Source organism: Heptranchias perlo, chromosome 4 (genome assembly GCF_035084215.1).
Source record: "Heptranchias perlo isolate sHepPer1 chromosome 4, sHepPer1.hap1, whole genome shotgun sequence".
NCBI lineage: Eukaryota > Metazoa > Chordata > Chondrichthyes > Hexanchiformes > Hexanchidae > Heptranchias > Heptranchias perlo.
The window spans coordinates 20115506-20131348 of record NC_090328.1 but is presented as its reverse complement, the minus strand read 5'-3'; the positions used below and the strand labels follow the sequence as shown (position 1 = coordinate 20131348).

The window sequence follows — 15843 nt, the reverse complement described above, 5'->3', positions numbered from 1 at the left end:
ATTGCTTCCTATTAACATCTTCTAAAACAACTTCTACATTTTTCAGACCCTTTCAATTAGTCATGCTTCAGCATTGTTAAAATCCTCATCTTTTTTGGGGTCTTGTAGGGTGCTAGAAATTGCAACTTTCTCTTGAATTTATTGATACGATTACCCCCCACTAGTTACCTGGTCAGTCCATTCCATACATTCATCACCCTCTGCATTAGGTAGTTAAATCTAGACTCTCTTTTCACATTTCCTCTTCTAAATTTGAGCCTTATTGTAGAATCTGTGACCATATTACACATATTGACATTTATCTTGCCTTTCCCTTTTAAGATCTTGAACACTTCAATATAATCACCCCTGAGCCTCCTCCTCTACGGTGTAAATATTCCCATGTTTTGTAGCCTCTCTTCACAATTCTACCCAATATGGGGCCAAATCAATACTCTGCACAAACTCAGAAGCGCTTCCTGAGATTTGTGCTCTGTTCTTCTGGCTAGACAGCCCAAAATCCAATTTGCTCTCTTCACTGCTGCTGCACACTGCGCTGATGGCTTCAGTGTTTTATCCACCAGAAGGTTTAAAGGTTTTGTCAGGCAACATAGTGCAGCAGTTGTCGCACACGCAGACCAAGCCCTGTAATTGAATTAAAACAGCTTTTATTTTTGAACTTCTAGGTGAAGCGTTTTGGAAAAAGGAGCATTGAACTTCAGGGTGAAATGAGATAGCTTTTCCCCACCATTAGAAGCATCTGACTGGTTCACTAACCACTGAGTATCATTTGTGTTTACTGTGGAGAAGTTCAAGCAGTAAGCTATGCCAACTTCCTTATAGATGAGCAACACTATAGGTGCTCCTATGTCGCAGGAGTGCATTCCATGGGAGATGCACCTGTCTCCCTTCGTCAGCTGCACTCCTTAGTATGAACACCCTCACACTTAGAGAACTGATACTGTAAACCCATAAAATATGGGTCTACAAATGAACCACTGAATTACAGGTGCCAATTTCATAGAATTACATAGAATATACAGCATAGAAACAGGCCATTCGGCCCAACTGGTTCATGCCTGTGTTTATGGCCTCCTTCCACCCTACTTCATTCAACCCTATCAGCATGACCATCTATTCTTTTCTCCTCATGTACTTATCTAGCTTCCCCTTCTATGCAACTGTGGTATTTGCCTTAACTACCACATGCGGCAGCAAGTTCCACATTCTAACCACTCTCTGGTTAAAGAAGTTTCTCCTGAATTCCTTATTGGATTATTAGTGACTATTTTATATTTATGACCCCTAGTTTTGGACTCCCCCACAAGCAGAAACATTTTCTCCACGTCTACCCAATTGAACCCCTTTAGAATTTTAAAGACCTCGATTAGGTCACCTCTCAGCCTTATCTTTCTGGAAAGTAAATGCAAGGAGCTGGTTGCCTGTATTTCCACCAATACAGCAACTGGGTCATTGCATTTTACAGCAGTCCCTAGGAGACCTGCACCCGATTTAAAAATAACATGGTGAGAATGATGCACACATGTTGTTGTCCCCAGACAGGAGGGAAACAACCAGACAATATGAAAGGATCTAATGAGGGAAAATACATCTCTTCTTCTGCAGATGCTGCCTGACCTGCTGGGTATTTCCAGCATTTTCTGTATTTATCTCTCCTATACTTATTTTTATTAACTGAAATTTCACATGCAGGAGAAAGTTAGCTCTGTTATTTTTCACTCATGATTGATGGGGAGACCAAGACATCTCTACAGTCCATTAATTGCCTGTTAATAGGAACACATACAAGCCATAACAGTAGAATGACAACCTGTTAATTGGCTATTAACGGGACACCAGGATACACTTCCAACCAGGTAATGGGCTATCGATTCCAATACACATTCTCCCTCACACACAATCGCACTTCCTAATTTATACGCAGAATTTCTGGTTTTAGATTTAAGTAGAATGGAAAATAGTGAAGTTGGCTTTTATTTCAATCACACTGAAAATAAGGAAAAAAAGATTTCATAAAAATCTCCAGATACTTATTTCTCTGGTCCACTACATGTTAAATCCCTGATAACAGTACTGTCCGTGAAATAAAATGATTATTTTATTTTCTTCTACAGTGATGTACGGACCGATTCCCCAAATAAGATGCTCCAGACAAGGAGCATTGGTCACAGGGAATACTGGATCGGAAATAGTGGGACGACAGGCCTTGATTTAATGGATGTAAATTCACTCCATGAATTCTTACCCAGTGCTCCCAGCAAGCGCACTCCTCAATGGGAGCACCCGATTAAGGAATTAGCCCCAAAGAGTAAGTATGAATTCATTTTGTTGAATAGCACTGAAATTCCCCATCACTCCCCGCACCCCCCACCCCCCGCCGCCATCCACCCCGTCCTTGATGAACTACATTGGCTACCTGACCCCCAATCCCTAAAATTGGGCATGCATTTTCTTCCTTACACCTCAGCACTTTAGGATGTTTTTCTATGTTAGTAGCTCATTACAAGTGCAAGTTGTTGTTGAGAGAACAATGCTCCACAGAGAGCGTAATGAAATGAGAATGTTAAGAAAGGAAGAAAGAACTTGCATTTACGTAGCGCCTTTCACGACCTTAGGACGTCCCAAAGCGCTTTACAGCCCATGAAGTAATTTTGAGGTGTAGTCACTATTATAATGTAGGAAACATAATGTGTAAAAAATAATGTCAAAAAAGATGGGCAGCATTTTTGAAAACTATGACAAGCTATTTGGGTCAGGGTGTGGGTAGCCCACAAACTTGCATCGGACATAAAAATGTGGAGTGTGCCCAATGTGCAGTTTGCTTCCTCATCGATGCCTACATCTGTCTTCTTGACTGCAATGGTTCATCTGTTGCTAGTGGTTGCTGCACATCTTATTTGATTTGCTCTCCATGGCAGTGCATGATTCTGGATTCCCTGCAAATGTTCAAAAGGGAGCTGGACAAGCTCCTGGAGGAGGTTGATATCACCACATACAAGAGGTGGGTGGGATGTTAGAGGATGGTGGACACGGTTATCTCCTGGAGCTTGTTTTTGTTTGCCTTTGGGGGTCAAAGAGGAATTTGTCAGAATTCTTTTTTTCCCTGAATTGGGTTAGGTTTTTGAAAAATCTGTTTTTTAGCCCCTCCCAGAAGATTACATGGCTGCTATTGGTTGGGTACATTGATAGTCATATTGCTTAGTTGCAACATGAACTGAATGGGACAGATGGAATGGACTATCTGGTCTGTCTCTGTCTGTTTTTTTCGTATGTTCAATTCTTGTTACCTGTTTGGGGCACACTGTAACGCCTCCAGTGGCTGTTTAAAAGAGCAATTGCTACTTATTTGGTAAGTAATGGTAAAAAAGTGACATGGAGAAAGGGTAAGGAATTGGAATTAAAAAGGTAGAGCTTCTAACAAAATGGCTGAATAGTTTACCCTTGATTCTATGTTCCTTTGACTGATTTAAGATGCGGTACCCAAATGTTGTCTCAATTAGCATCCCTTTTCACCCATGTGCCTTGTTTGATCTGAGCTCTGATAGAATGTGGGAATTGTGCAGAGATGTGATCAGCAATGCACAGCCTATATCTCCAAGGATTCAACCATCCATCGTTTTTCAAAGAGCTGTGCCACATTTGATACATGCAGATTAAAAGCACAGACCCGGGAAGCATTCTTTGATATGCATTATTTTCTGGTGGTGGTTGCGTGCTATTTGAACCATTAATGGAAGAATATTCCTTCCTACCTAAGTACATCAAGGGATTAATGGTATGCACACGAACGGTAGCTGGGCACCCTCAATGATGCTCCCGTGAATTGGGGGAAGGGACTAACCTGGCAAAACTGTAACTGTTGCTTGTTGACATATTTGTAGGTGGATGCACGACACTACAGGCTTAAATTCCCTCCTTACTGCAGTCGCGGATGGTGGAACAACTGACTCCTGCGAAGCCCACTCAGGATGCATGGATCGATCCTGTGCCATAAAAGTTGAGGACAGTGGTGACCTTCACTCCCACTTGTAGTGCAGTATAAACTATTGACTCTCTGCAGGTCGCTATGGGTCAGATGGTACATTTCACTCTGCTGAGTCTCATCTTGCGTGACTCTGCCTGGAGGTGGGGGTAACTGTATCTTTTGTTGTTCAATCCACTCCCTAGGGCAGTTTGTTAGTGAGCCTTGCACATACTATGCCTTCTGTACTTGTGGTCTGACCTCTGCTCAGGTGTATCCTGTGCTAAATAATGGCTGCTACACTTCTGCTGTGAGATTGAAAACTGTTGTCAGTGTTGCAGTGATACTTTGAAAAATTCATCCTTGTATTCAGCTAGGTCTCGCCTGGAGTTTAGAACTGCCCCTTTCCCTTCCCCAGGCAATTCTGCACTAGTTTCCCATCATTAGCCTTTTGCAAGACCTTAATATTCTTAAACAAGTAATTTTTCGTGTTCATTTTCTTTAATGCGTTTTAGCAAGGGAGGAAGGTTCAGAGTGGCAGTTAAAATTGAAATAAAAGTTTATTATCTCCTTGTACAGATCTTATTCCCCTGCTTATCCACATCGACCTTTTCATTGTAATTGACAGAGGATAATATAGCCCTTGAACTTTTGTTTTGATGATAAAGTGGCTAATGCTGGGAAATGAAACACTTTCCACATTGTTGATCACAGTCAGCATCAAACACTCCCATATCCGATGCAGCGCACCCAGGTACACAGCAAGACTATCTCTAGGTTGCCCCTACAATATCCGTAACCCACAATAGCCGGACATACCTTACTTTATCTGTATGATTTTCCATTTCCAGAACCTAGATCAGTTTTGGTTTATGAACTTGTGCTCAATTGAGATTTTCCAAATTCTTCAATCTATCAATCTGGGTTGAATTTGAGCTCAGGAGCTAAAAGGGAGAGCAATGTCGGAAGCCACTGTAACACCTTATTCTCGCCACCGTAATATTTTTGACTTTGTTTCAGGTCAAACTGAGGTCAAATCTATCAGCCTGGGCAAATCGGCCTGGGCGAGTTGCTCATCAATTGGGTACACAACATTTCAACTGGCAGTGCTGGGAAGAGATTATCTGAAATCATCATAAAAAAGGAAAAGAAACCATAAGGGAAAATATTTAGAAGCAAAAAGATTACTGCGGTATTTGTGGATGCATAATAGACACTTCCCGGAATATTATTTTTGGAACTTCAGCAGTTTCTGCTCCTAACTTCTTCCTGCATTATATACTCAGAGAGTATTTTAAAAAAAAATTGTTTTCATCATCGAAATTTCTGCAAGCTGCATTGTGTGGCAGAAGATTCGAGAGAGTTTTCCAACTTTCCTAATTTCACTGCCCTCAGGCTGATTCTTTAACATCCATTTCCCCGCGGTAATAAACGGTGTCAATCAATGTGTTCACAAATGCTGTGAGTGTATGTCACTAGCAGTGGCAACTCAGAGTGGGGGTAGTCGGGGGAGAGGGAAAGGGAGCACTTGTTGACAAGTTGTGGAATTTTGACCTGAAGGCTTAGAAATTTGGATGTTCACAGATTCAAATGTTATAATCAGACTAGCAGGCAGGGATGTCGGCCGGCAGAGGCCCGTAGGTAGGTGCTCGGAGGGGCAGGGGACACGCCGTCGAGGCAAGGCTCCTCCTGGTATCCACAAAAAAAAACAATTTAAAAAATTTCTCCAACCATTTCCTGATCGCCAGTATAATCATCATAAACTCCGCCCTTGTGTCCCTTAATATTGCAATCAGGGTCCTAACTATGTCACTAGGACTCCCATCAGCACGGGAAAGAGACCTACCGCTGGTTTCAGGCAGGCACTTTGGTTGCCCAGTGGTAAGCCTCTGTGAAAGGTACAGCAGGCCGATCATCAGGGTTAATGAGCAGTAAGTCTACTAGCCCCCTTTTTAGGCCTTTTAATGCCGCTTTTCCCAAGTAAAAATCGGCCCCGTGGAGCGAAGATATCCCGCGTTGGTAAACGTGTTTGTGATTTCACTACACCTGGTGCACATAAGAAACCCTTCCAATGGATGGGTTACTGTTTCCAATGGATGGGTTACTGTTATAAAACACCTCAAGTAAATTCACCCAATTGGTCAGCCAATGAAGTACTTTTGAAATATATTCATTGTTGTTATGTGAGAAAATGCATCAGCCAATTTGAGGACAGCATGGTCCCACAAACAGCAGTGAGATAAATGACTAGTTAATCTGTTTTAACATAAGAACATAAGAATATAAGAAATAGGAGCAGGAGTAGGCCATCCGGCCCCTCGAGCCTGCTCCGCCATTCAACAAGATCATGGCTGATCTTCTACCTCAATGCCATTTTCCTGCACTATCTCCATATCCTTTGATGCCTTTAATATCTAGAAATCGATCTCTGTTTTGAATGTACTCAATGACTGAACCTCCACAGTCCTCTGGGGTAGAGAATTCCAAAAATTCACCACCGTCTGAGTGAAGAAATCTCTCCTCATCTCAGTCCTAAATGGCCTATCCCTTATTCTGAGACTGTGACCCCTGGTTCTAGGCTCCTCAGGAAACATCCTCCCTGCATTTACCCTGTCGAGCCCTGTAAGAATTTTGTACGTTTCAATGAGATCACCTCTCATTCTTCTAAACTCTAGAAAATACAGTTTTTAGTGATGGTTGAGAGATATATGTGTCAGGACACTGGAAGAATTCCCCTGCTGTTCTTCAATTAGTGTCATGGGATCTTTTACGAGCGGGCAGACGGGGCCTGGGTTTAATGTCTCATCCGAAAGACGGCACCTCCAACAGTGCAGCATTTTCTCAGTACTGTACTGAGCCGTACCCAAGTCTCTGGAGTGGGACTTGGACACATGAGCTTCTGGCTCAGAGGTGAGAGTGCTGCCACTGAGCCAAGGCTGACACCTGACAATATGTCTCTGCATCCCTGGGATGAGAACACAAAACATAGAATGCAATGTGCTAAAGCTAATCAAATAGACACATCTGTCAAACAACAGGGAATGGAATATATCTAACTGCACTGCAGTGCCACAGATTATTTTCTAACTGAGGGAACAGACTGTCTCTCGGCTTTTACCTCCAGGTGATGCATTACAGCAGTTTGGAGTAAATCTCACTTGTGTTTTTCTCACCTGGCATTCTAGTATAGAGCAGAAGCAGTGCTGGATGATTGGAGGTCTGTTTTTCAAAATGAGAAATTACACTAAGGACCCATATCCCTATTTTGATGATCCAGGTGGCACTTTCAGAAAAGTCATTGTCATTTCATTGTTATTCGTGGGATCTTGCTCTGTGAAGATGACTCATTATATACCTATATAACAACAGTAACAGCAGTTCAAAGTACAGTATTTCATTGTAGGTGATGTGCTTTGAGATTGAGAAATTTGATCAGATGTTTTATAAATTCAAGTCTTTTTATTCTCCGACGGCGAGTAATAAGAGTAATACAACTGTTTGTCATCAGTAAGTAACATCCTAATATTTTGTCCTAATAAATAGGTTAAGGAAGGCTAAGGGGAGATTTATACTGCATTTCTCTGATGAAGGGCACTGCCTGAAATGTTGACATGTCACTTCTCTCCATAGATGCCGTGCCTGACTTGCTGAGTGTTTCTAGCTTTTTCTATTTCTTTGTTTCAAATTTCCAGCGTCTGCAGTATTTTTGTTTTTGTTAAACAGTCTACCTGTTCTGGTGAGTGTGAAAGAATCCACAACACTATTGGAAGATCAGGGAGTTCTCCCAATGACCTAGCCAACATTCTTTCCTCAACCAAAACTGCGGGGGGAAAAAGACAGATTGACTGGTCATTCAATTCATTGCTCTTTCTGGGACTTTACTACTGCAGAATAATTGTCGTACTTGCCTGCCTAGCAACAGTCAAGGTTGTCATATAGGCAAAAATAATTTATTGTGTGAAGTGCTTGGAAATGCTTGCAATGTGATATGGTACTATATAAATGCTAGCACTCTATAAATTGGAATATCATTCATTAGATGTTAATGTACTATCTTGTACTGACACAGTAGGCACATGAACGACTGTTTGAACCACAGCACATGGGGGTCAATTTTCGGATGGCCGAGCAGGTGCGTTTGTGGCCGGGGGGCTCCTAAAATTGGGGATTCCTGGAGCGGGTCCAGAGCCCGGCTCAAACCCGCCCATCTCTGGGTTCCCCAATGATGCGAATCAGTGCGCGTGCAGCCCCCGCATGCGGGACTCCCATCGGAGATCAAAGCCCGCGGGATCCCACTTAAGATCATTATCTGGGTCCTTGAGGTCGTTTACAGACCTCATTAGTTGGAGGTTTTAGGAGGATTCGGATTTTGGATGACCCAGAGCGTGTTTCCCATGCTGGGGGAAACACTCCCTGTTTAAACGGACGTGTTGCAGCCAGCAGCCAGTGGCAGCTGCAAAGGTCCATTTAACAGGTTTGGCTGCCACCCCGTTATCTCCACACTCCAAATTATTGCATCATACCCTAAACTCTGCTGTCCAAACACATTTACCGACTTTGTGGACCCCCTCACACTTACACCATCAGGATTGGGGGGGGGGGGGTGTCCATTGCTGCATTCATCACTCCATTGGAGGACGAGCAACATCACCAGCCTCGCCAGGCACGCCATCCACCTCTGCCACGTGGAGCGACACAACACATTACTGTGCTACAGGCACCTGCACACAGTAGTCGTGCAACTATACATACAACCTCATGAAAGGGCCTTATTGCACAAGCCAGTCAAGAATGGCCAAGACGTGGCAGTAGTGGTGACAATATAATATGTAATGTGAATTGATCAGAAATCAAATATAAGTAAAAACCATGACAAACCCTCAAATACCCTTGTGCATCCCCTTCATGCTCATGACATGTTTGCCTTACGCTTCCCACCACACATACGTGATGCATACCCTATGGCTGCAGCACAGGTAGTGGCAGGTTGGGTGAGGCTGACCATGGAAGAGATGCATGAGAGGGTGAGTATGAGACAGAGACATGAGATTGTATGAGGATTGGGTTGAGTGGTAGTGGTGGGATGAGTACTGGCGAGGTGAGTAAGTGCAGGTAAGATGAGGATGAGGTTTGAGTGGGTGTGAGGAGTGATGTGATAGAGTAGTGTTGGCAGTGCAGAAAGAGATGTGGGGTGGGGGCGGTGATGTGGCAGACGGAGTGTAGGGGAATGAGTAAGTGTACTCACTTCGGCTGACCTACATAGGTCATTGAAGCGCCTCCTGCACTGTAAGCAGGTGCGTGATATGTTGGTGGTGCTGGTGACCTCCTCTGCCACCTCGAGCCAGGCCACTTCCTCCCGTCCGCCGGGGAGAAGATCTCTGACCTCCCCCTCCTCCTCACCCCATCCAGTAGGACCTGGAGTGAGGCATCTCAAACCTGGGAGCAGCCTTCCCCCGGGCTGCTCCATGCTGTAATTTTGGCTCCTTTCTGCAGCATCAGTCAGTGGAGGACTGCCCCTTTAAATAGAGCTCCTCCAGCTGATAGCCCATGATGCGGGTGCGCAGTCCGCCCACTGCGCAGCATTCCAGTGCGAAACGTGGAAGCCAAGGTAAGTGGCTTCACTTTACTTATGATCGCATGGGGAGCCCACCAATTTTACTGGGCGGCTTACCCACGTGCTCAGTCAACCCCCCCACCACCCCTGGCAACCCGCCTCCCTCCTAATATCAGGCCCATGGTGTCTGTGATTTTTACTGTACAGGGTGTTCTACTTTGTGCACTACATGACTCAATACTTTTTGTTATGCGTGAGCGCTGTGGTTTATGTCACCAAGGATAAAATGTTCACCTCAAGCACTGGCGAGTAAAGAATGGCAAACCACCAAGTACTATTGCAAGAGTTTACACTTTTGTCCCAATAACAGATAACGTCGTCCTATGTGCTAACATTTTACAATCTATTCTGACTGGTATTTCCTCATAATCACTGTCGACTATTTCTCAGAAAGGTTGTAGTAATTGAGTCACAATCATTAATACTTCCAAATGGACATTGTTTCACATTAACTATATGGAGAGTGCTGTCTGCTTGTACTTATCACAATAGCCAATGTGATGAGAAAAAAGCAAAATCAAATAGAATAGAACTACCACCATATAGCTCCACATCTTTATTACAATTTAAAAAAACACAGATACTTGGGCGGGTATAATCTCTGTAATTGCATTGTGCAGTGGTCATAAAATATTCAAGCTTCACTCTTACCAACTAAGAAACGTAATAATCCACAGAAGTTACAAAATGGAAACAGGCCACTCGTCCTAACCAGTCCATGTCAGCGTTTACCCTCCATGCGAGCGAATAGTTCTAACCACATTTACCCTTTCCCTTCATCCATCAATCCAATGTAATCTTGAATGTTGACATGGTTTCTGCTTCGATCACTAAACCTGGAAGTGAAGTCCACAGTCTCAACTCCCCGTGAAAAGAATTTTTTCCTGTCCTCTGTTCTAAATCTCTTACATTTAATCTTGGATCTATCAGGTCTTTCTTCATATTTTTATTTCCGCATGCCAGGCAGAATCCTAGTAAGTCTGCGTTGTAACCTCTCTAAAGCCTCAATATCCTGAAGCCATCTAAGTACAAGAAGAAAACAGTGAACGGTGAAAATCTGAGTTAAAAATGGAAAGTGTTGGACGTACACAGCAGATCTGCCAGCATCTGAAAGGGATAGATAGGTTCCTGTTTGGATGGGACCCTTCATCAGAATTCACGAGTTTTGTGATCTGAACCCAGAATGAAATTGCTGTCACTCCCAGATGTCAGTGAGGTTATCTAGGTTTGAGGGCTAAGCCAATATATTATGCATGGTCAGGGGGCCTAGAGAAGAAAGGGGCTGGGCCGCCTTCCTCCAGACATTGAAGGGTTAGGACATATTGGTCATGAGGTGCACGTGCTGGGAAATAGAATGTCTTTCTGCTAATTAAATCCCAGTTGCTCATTGTTGCATGTGCCTCAGTCAAAGTAAAATAACCTACAACAACCACTTTTGATATAAGGCATCAGAACAGGATTAATGTGTCAGGAAGAAGGGGAAGCTGGAACATTATTTTGGCTGCACACTCTGTGTCTCAGTTCCATGGAAGTTGAAGTTTGGTGCAAAGTTCTCTCTCATAGGCAATGCTTTTAACTTTCTCAACAGTTACTGAGACTGGCTGGCATTTACAGAACAATTTATAGTTATTCAGTACAGGCACAAAACCCATTAGAGTTATCAAAACAAGCAAAGCACACTGACTCCCCAAATTGTAAATGGTTTGCATCACAAAACTATTTTCAGTAGCATTTACATTTTTTCCATAAATGTTCTTTGGAAGATTTGAGTGTCAAGCAAATTTTCACAAGCCAAGCCTGTACCTCCAGGGTTTTATAGATTGGGGCAGGTAGCAGAGAAATTTGCTCTCTTTCTAAATTAAATACAATCCTAGGCAATGGTGCTGCATGTTTGAACATCATAGAATAATACCAAGGAATGGCAGGTACATTTCCCTCACTCATGCTCAGAAATCTCCACTGGGCCAGTCTTGCATGTACCTCCTGTTTGCCAACCAGAAGCAATGTTGAGAGTAGGCCACATCTGAAACCATTTTGGATGGCAGCAAGCATTTGGACCAAAATGAACCAGCAAATTAAGAAAATGAGGAAAAAGGATTCACACTCTTATAGGAAGGTACATACTCTGTATATTGCAAACTTGCTACCAAAAAAAAAGCACAGAGATAGTAGCTGAATTGCTATTTCATAGTATCATAGTAGGTACAGCACAGGAGGAGGCCATTCAGCCCATCGTGCCTGTGCCGGCTCTTTCCCCATAGCCCTGTAATTTTTTTCCCTTTGAGTATTCATCCAATTCCCTTTTGAAAGTTACTATTGAATCTGCTTCCACCACCCTTTCAGGCAGTGCATTCCAGATCATAACAACTCGCTGTGTTAAAAAAATATTTCCCCATATCGCCCCTGGCTCTTTTGCCGATCACCTTAAATCTGTGTCCTCTGGTTACCGACCCTTCTACCACTGGAAACAATTTCTCCTTATTTACTTTATCAAAATAGTTCATGATTTTGAACACCTCTATCAGATCTCTCACTCAAAGGACAGACCCTAAACTCAAAATCAGTCTCACAAATACTCAGTGTGTACAAGGATTCCATTTAACTTTAAAAGAATACTTAAGAGTCGATCCTGGAAATGGCCAATATAGATGTTTTTATAGCATTTCTTTTCAAATTTAGCACTGCTACTCTCTAGCAGAGATGGTTCCTGTGTCAGACTACTATCTCTCGAGTATAGTGAGCTCAAGTCAAATTCATTTTCCAGTGTTAATCCCTAATCCCTAAAAATGCGAAGTGGTACATTTCAGTAGGAAGAACGAGGAGAGGCAATATAAACTAGAGGGCACAACTCTAAAAGGGGTGCAGGAGCAGAGAGATCTAGGGGCATATGTACACAAATCGTTGAAGGTGGCGGGGCAGGTTGAGAAAGCGGTTAAAAATGCATATGGGATCTCGGGCTTTATAGATAGAGGCAAAGAGTACAAAAGTATGGAAGTCATGATGAACCTTTACGAAACACTGGTTTGGCCACAATTGGAGTATTGTGTCCAGTTCTGGGCACCGCACTTTAGGAAAGATGTGAAGGCCTTAGAGAGGGTGCGGAAAAGATTTACGAGAATGATTCCAGGCATGAGGGACTTCAGTTATGTGGTTAGACTGGAGAAGCTGGGGTTGCTGCCCTTGGAACAGAGACAGTTGCGAGGAGATTCGATAGAGGTATTCAAAATCATGAAGGGTCTAGACAGAGTAGATGGAGAAAAATGTTCCCATTGGCGGAAGGATCAAGAACCAGAGGACATAGATTTAAGGTGATTGGCAAAAGAACCAAACATGACATGAGGAAAAACCTTTTTACACAGCGAGTGGTTAGGATCTGGAATGCACTGCCTGAGGGGGTGGTGAAGGCAGATTCAATCATGGCCTTCAAAAGGGAACTGGATAAGTACCTGAAAGGAAAATAATTGCAGGGCTACGGGGAAAGGGTGGGGGAGTGGGTCTAGCTGGATTGCTCTTGCATGGAGCCGGCGCGGACTCGATGGGCCGAATGGCCTCCATCCATGTTGTAACCTTTCTATGATTCTATGAATTACACAATAGACATTATCATTTGTTTTGCAAAGAATAAAAGGATCAATTCCTGCCCCCCACAAAAGAAACCTTTGAGCAAACAATATAAAATGACTATATTTGTCTATAAATGTAAAATGGAGGATACTCATTTTTCTATGGCATAGACTGACTGGAAATATAAATGACCTCTTTCAGATTTTTAGCATCTTCATGTATCAACCAAACACCATTGTAATAATGATGAAATCATTGTACTGTCAGTGGTGCCTGTGGTCTTTGTCTTCCCCTCTGTGACACTCTAATTTATGTTTAATATTGTGCAAAGCTATCAGTATCCCCAATTGCCCCAATTAGATGACTTATGACCAGTCAACACGCAGCATGTAGTGCAAGAAGTAAAAAGCTTTAACGATGTTGTTTTCCTATAGATATTTACTATAAATTACCACAAAGCTATTATAAGATCAACAATTAAACCTGTTAAATCCAGAATCAAACAGCCAATAGAGAACTAAACTGGGATTAAATAAGGTAAGAAACTGGATACTGGTTACTAATTAATACAGATTTCAATGCAAATGATAAAGAAAATTCTTTTTCATTTTGTTCTCGCATTCTTTTTCCAATAAAAAGTGTGAGAAACATCTTTTTTCCAGTATTATTAATAAGTCAGCAACAAAAATCGTGCTAATGCTTGGCTCTGAAATGCGCAATTTGTGAGGATCTGAATCCATTACAGACGATGAAAAACTAGAAGCAAATTACAATGGATCTCCAATAATAATCCTTTACCGTTTCTCAAGCAGCTAACAAGCCACTTAACCAATATAAGTATCAAAAAGTTTGTTCCAAAGAAAGTGCATTATCCACAGGATATCGCAAAGCACTTTGCAACCGATTGCTTAATTTTGAAGTGTACTGTTCTGGTGCAGAGAAACTGTATAAATCTGGCTGTAATGTGCAATTTTGGGTGAAAATATCTGAATGATAAAACATCATTATTTAGTGACAAGGCCTTTGTAGATCCGGGTGACCTCTGTAATGCAGATATACATGTACATTTCTGGTGAGGGAGGACAGCCTGCAAATAAGCAAAGGAGGCCCTAAATACGGCACCATGTCACCAATAGAGTAAGCTCCATCTGAACAAAACAGAGTGTTTGGTTGGAGATCTGGAAGTAGCTGTACAACTCAAAGAGCACAACACAAGGGCATGGATATTACTGTAAAATAGTAATGGTTAAAGATATGTGAAAAGATGCTATATGGACATAGATATATGTTAGCAAGGGTGCAGCAAATCTGGCACATATTAATGTGATTTACCTTGCAAATCACAGATTATATAATTAATATGGTATGTGACAACAAACAGTTCATTCCATACGAGGAAGTAATTATTGATTTAACCGTGATATCCGAGCACTCTTCGCTAATATCTTCCACCCCACGTTGTAAATTCATCTCATATTGTCAATCCACACTGCAGCAAGAAAACTAGGTTGCAAATGCACTGACCCCCACGCTGCCAGGTGGGTAGCTGTGCTTGAAGGGAGCCTGGGTCAGAAATCAGAGTTACTACTCTACGATCCACACTCCCTTCCAGCACAACATCAGTTTGCACTTTAGCTAATGGTTGCTTTCGAGCTGTACCCACATATAAACTCGGTGTGTGAATTATTCTTCATTGCTGTCACTGATAAAGGAGTTTTTGGTAAATTAAAACACTACATGTTTATCCTACACCTAACACTGTACACACAGCATGACACTTTCTTCCAATAAATATATGACTGCACCACAAATAGCACACAGACCCTGCTTATTCTATGCATAGTGTTAGGCATAATCTTTATATCCACATTGCAAAGGTTTGTAGAACTATCATCTATCAGTGAATATATTTCTCTACAATGCTTTCGATCACATGCCAACACAATACAATGCAACCCTAATTGGAAGACAAAAGCATGACCTGAATAACTGTAACATCAAATGTTCTTTGAAATACCATCTACAACTAAAATTTCTAATTGGTTTGAGGTCTATACTGAATCATTGGTAAAAAAATCTATCGCATTCGACTCAGCAGCATTCCTCAGTCCTGGTCTAATTAAGCTTTTCTGCTTATATTTACACACACACACACAATGTAAAGTCTTCCTTCCTATTGTTTGATAGCTGATCATTTTCTGGATTCTCACCTATGTTTTTGGAGTAGATCATTCCAGACCAAGGATAAACACAAATCTGGGGTAAAATTGGATCTGAATAGCTTAACTTCCACCTCTTTAAGTGGTTGGATTGGATGAAATGTGAGTTTCACATGGTCTGGATTTGGATTTCCCCATTTTATGGAAATCTGAACGTGATCTAACTAAAATTCGGTCAGGTTGATTCAGATCAAATTGAGCTAAATATTTGAATTCTGGCCCATTTCCATCTCTCAGATATTACATTACAACATTACAGTCAGCATGGATTAAGAAACACTGGATCTTGCTTCTTTAACCTATTGGAGTAGTTGATGAAGCAAATACACAATTGGAAAAAAATTAAACTAGGTTTCAGAAGGCATCTAATAAAGTTGCACATGTGAGGTTGTTAAAAAAGATTAGGGCCTATGGAATTGTGAGAAAATTAATCAAATGACTTCAAAACAAGTCAATAAGAAGTCAATGATATAAAAGAAAAAAAG

The 15843-nt window shown here is 42.0% G+C and overlaps 2 long non-coding RNA genes across 3 annotated transcripts in view; one reads left to right on the top strand and one right to left on the bottom strand.

The window, feature by feature from the left end:
* The window catches only part of LOC137320433 (uncharacterized), a 55876-nt gene extending 50697 nt beyond the window's left edge, over nucleotides 1-5179 (top strand). For both annotated transcript variants that reach the window (XR_010962521.1, XR_010962520.1), the window contains exons 3-4: nucleotides 2115-2308; nucleotides 3882-5179. This is a non-coding gene — a long non-coding RNA (uncharacterized lncRNA). The remainder of the gene's footprint in view (nucleotides 1-2114; nucleotides 2309-3881) is intronic.
* Nucleotides 1-15843, bottom strand: part of LOC137320434 (uncharacterized) — a 325461-nt gene that overhangs the window by 137141 nt on the left and 172477 nt on the right. The gene's annotated exons all lie outside the window — the stretch shown is intronic.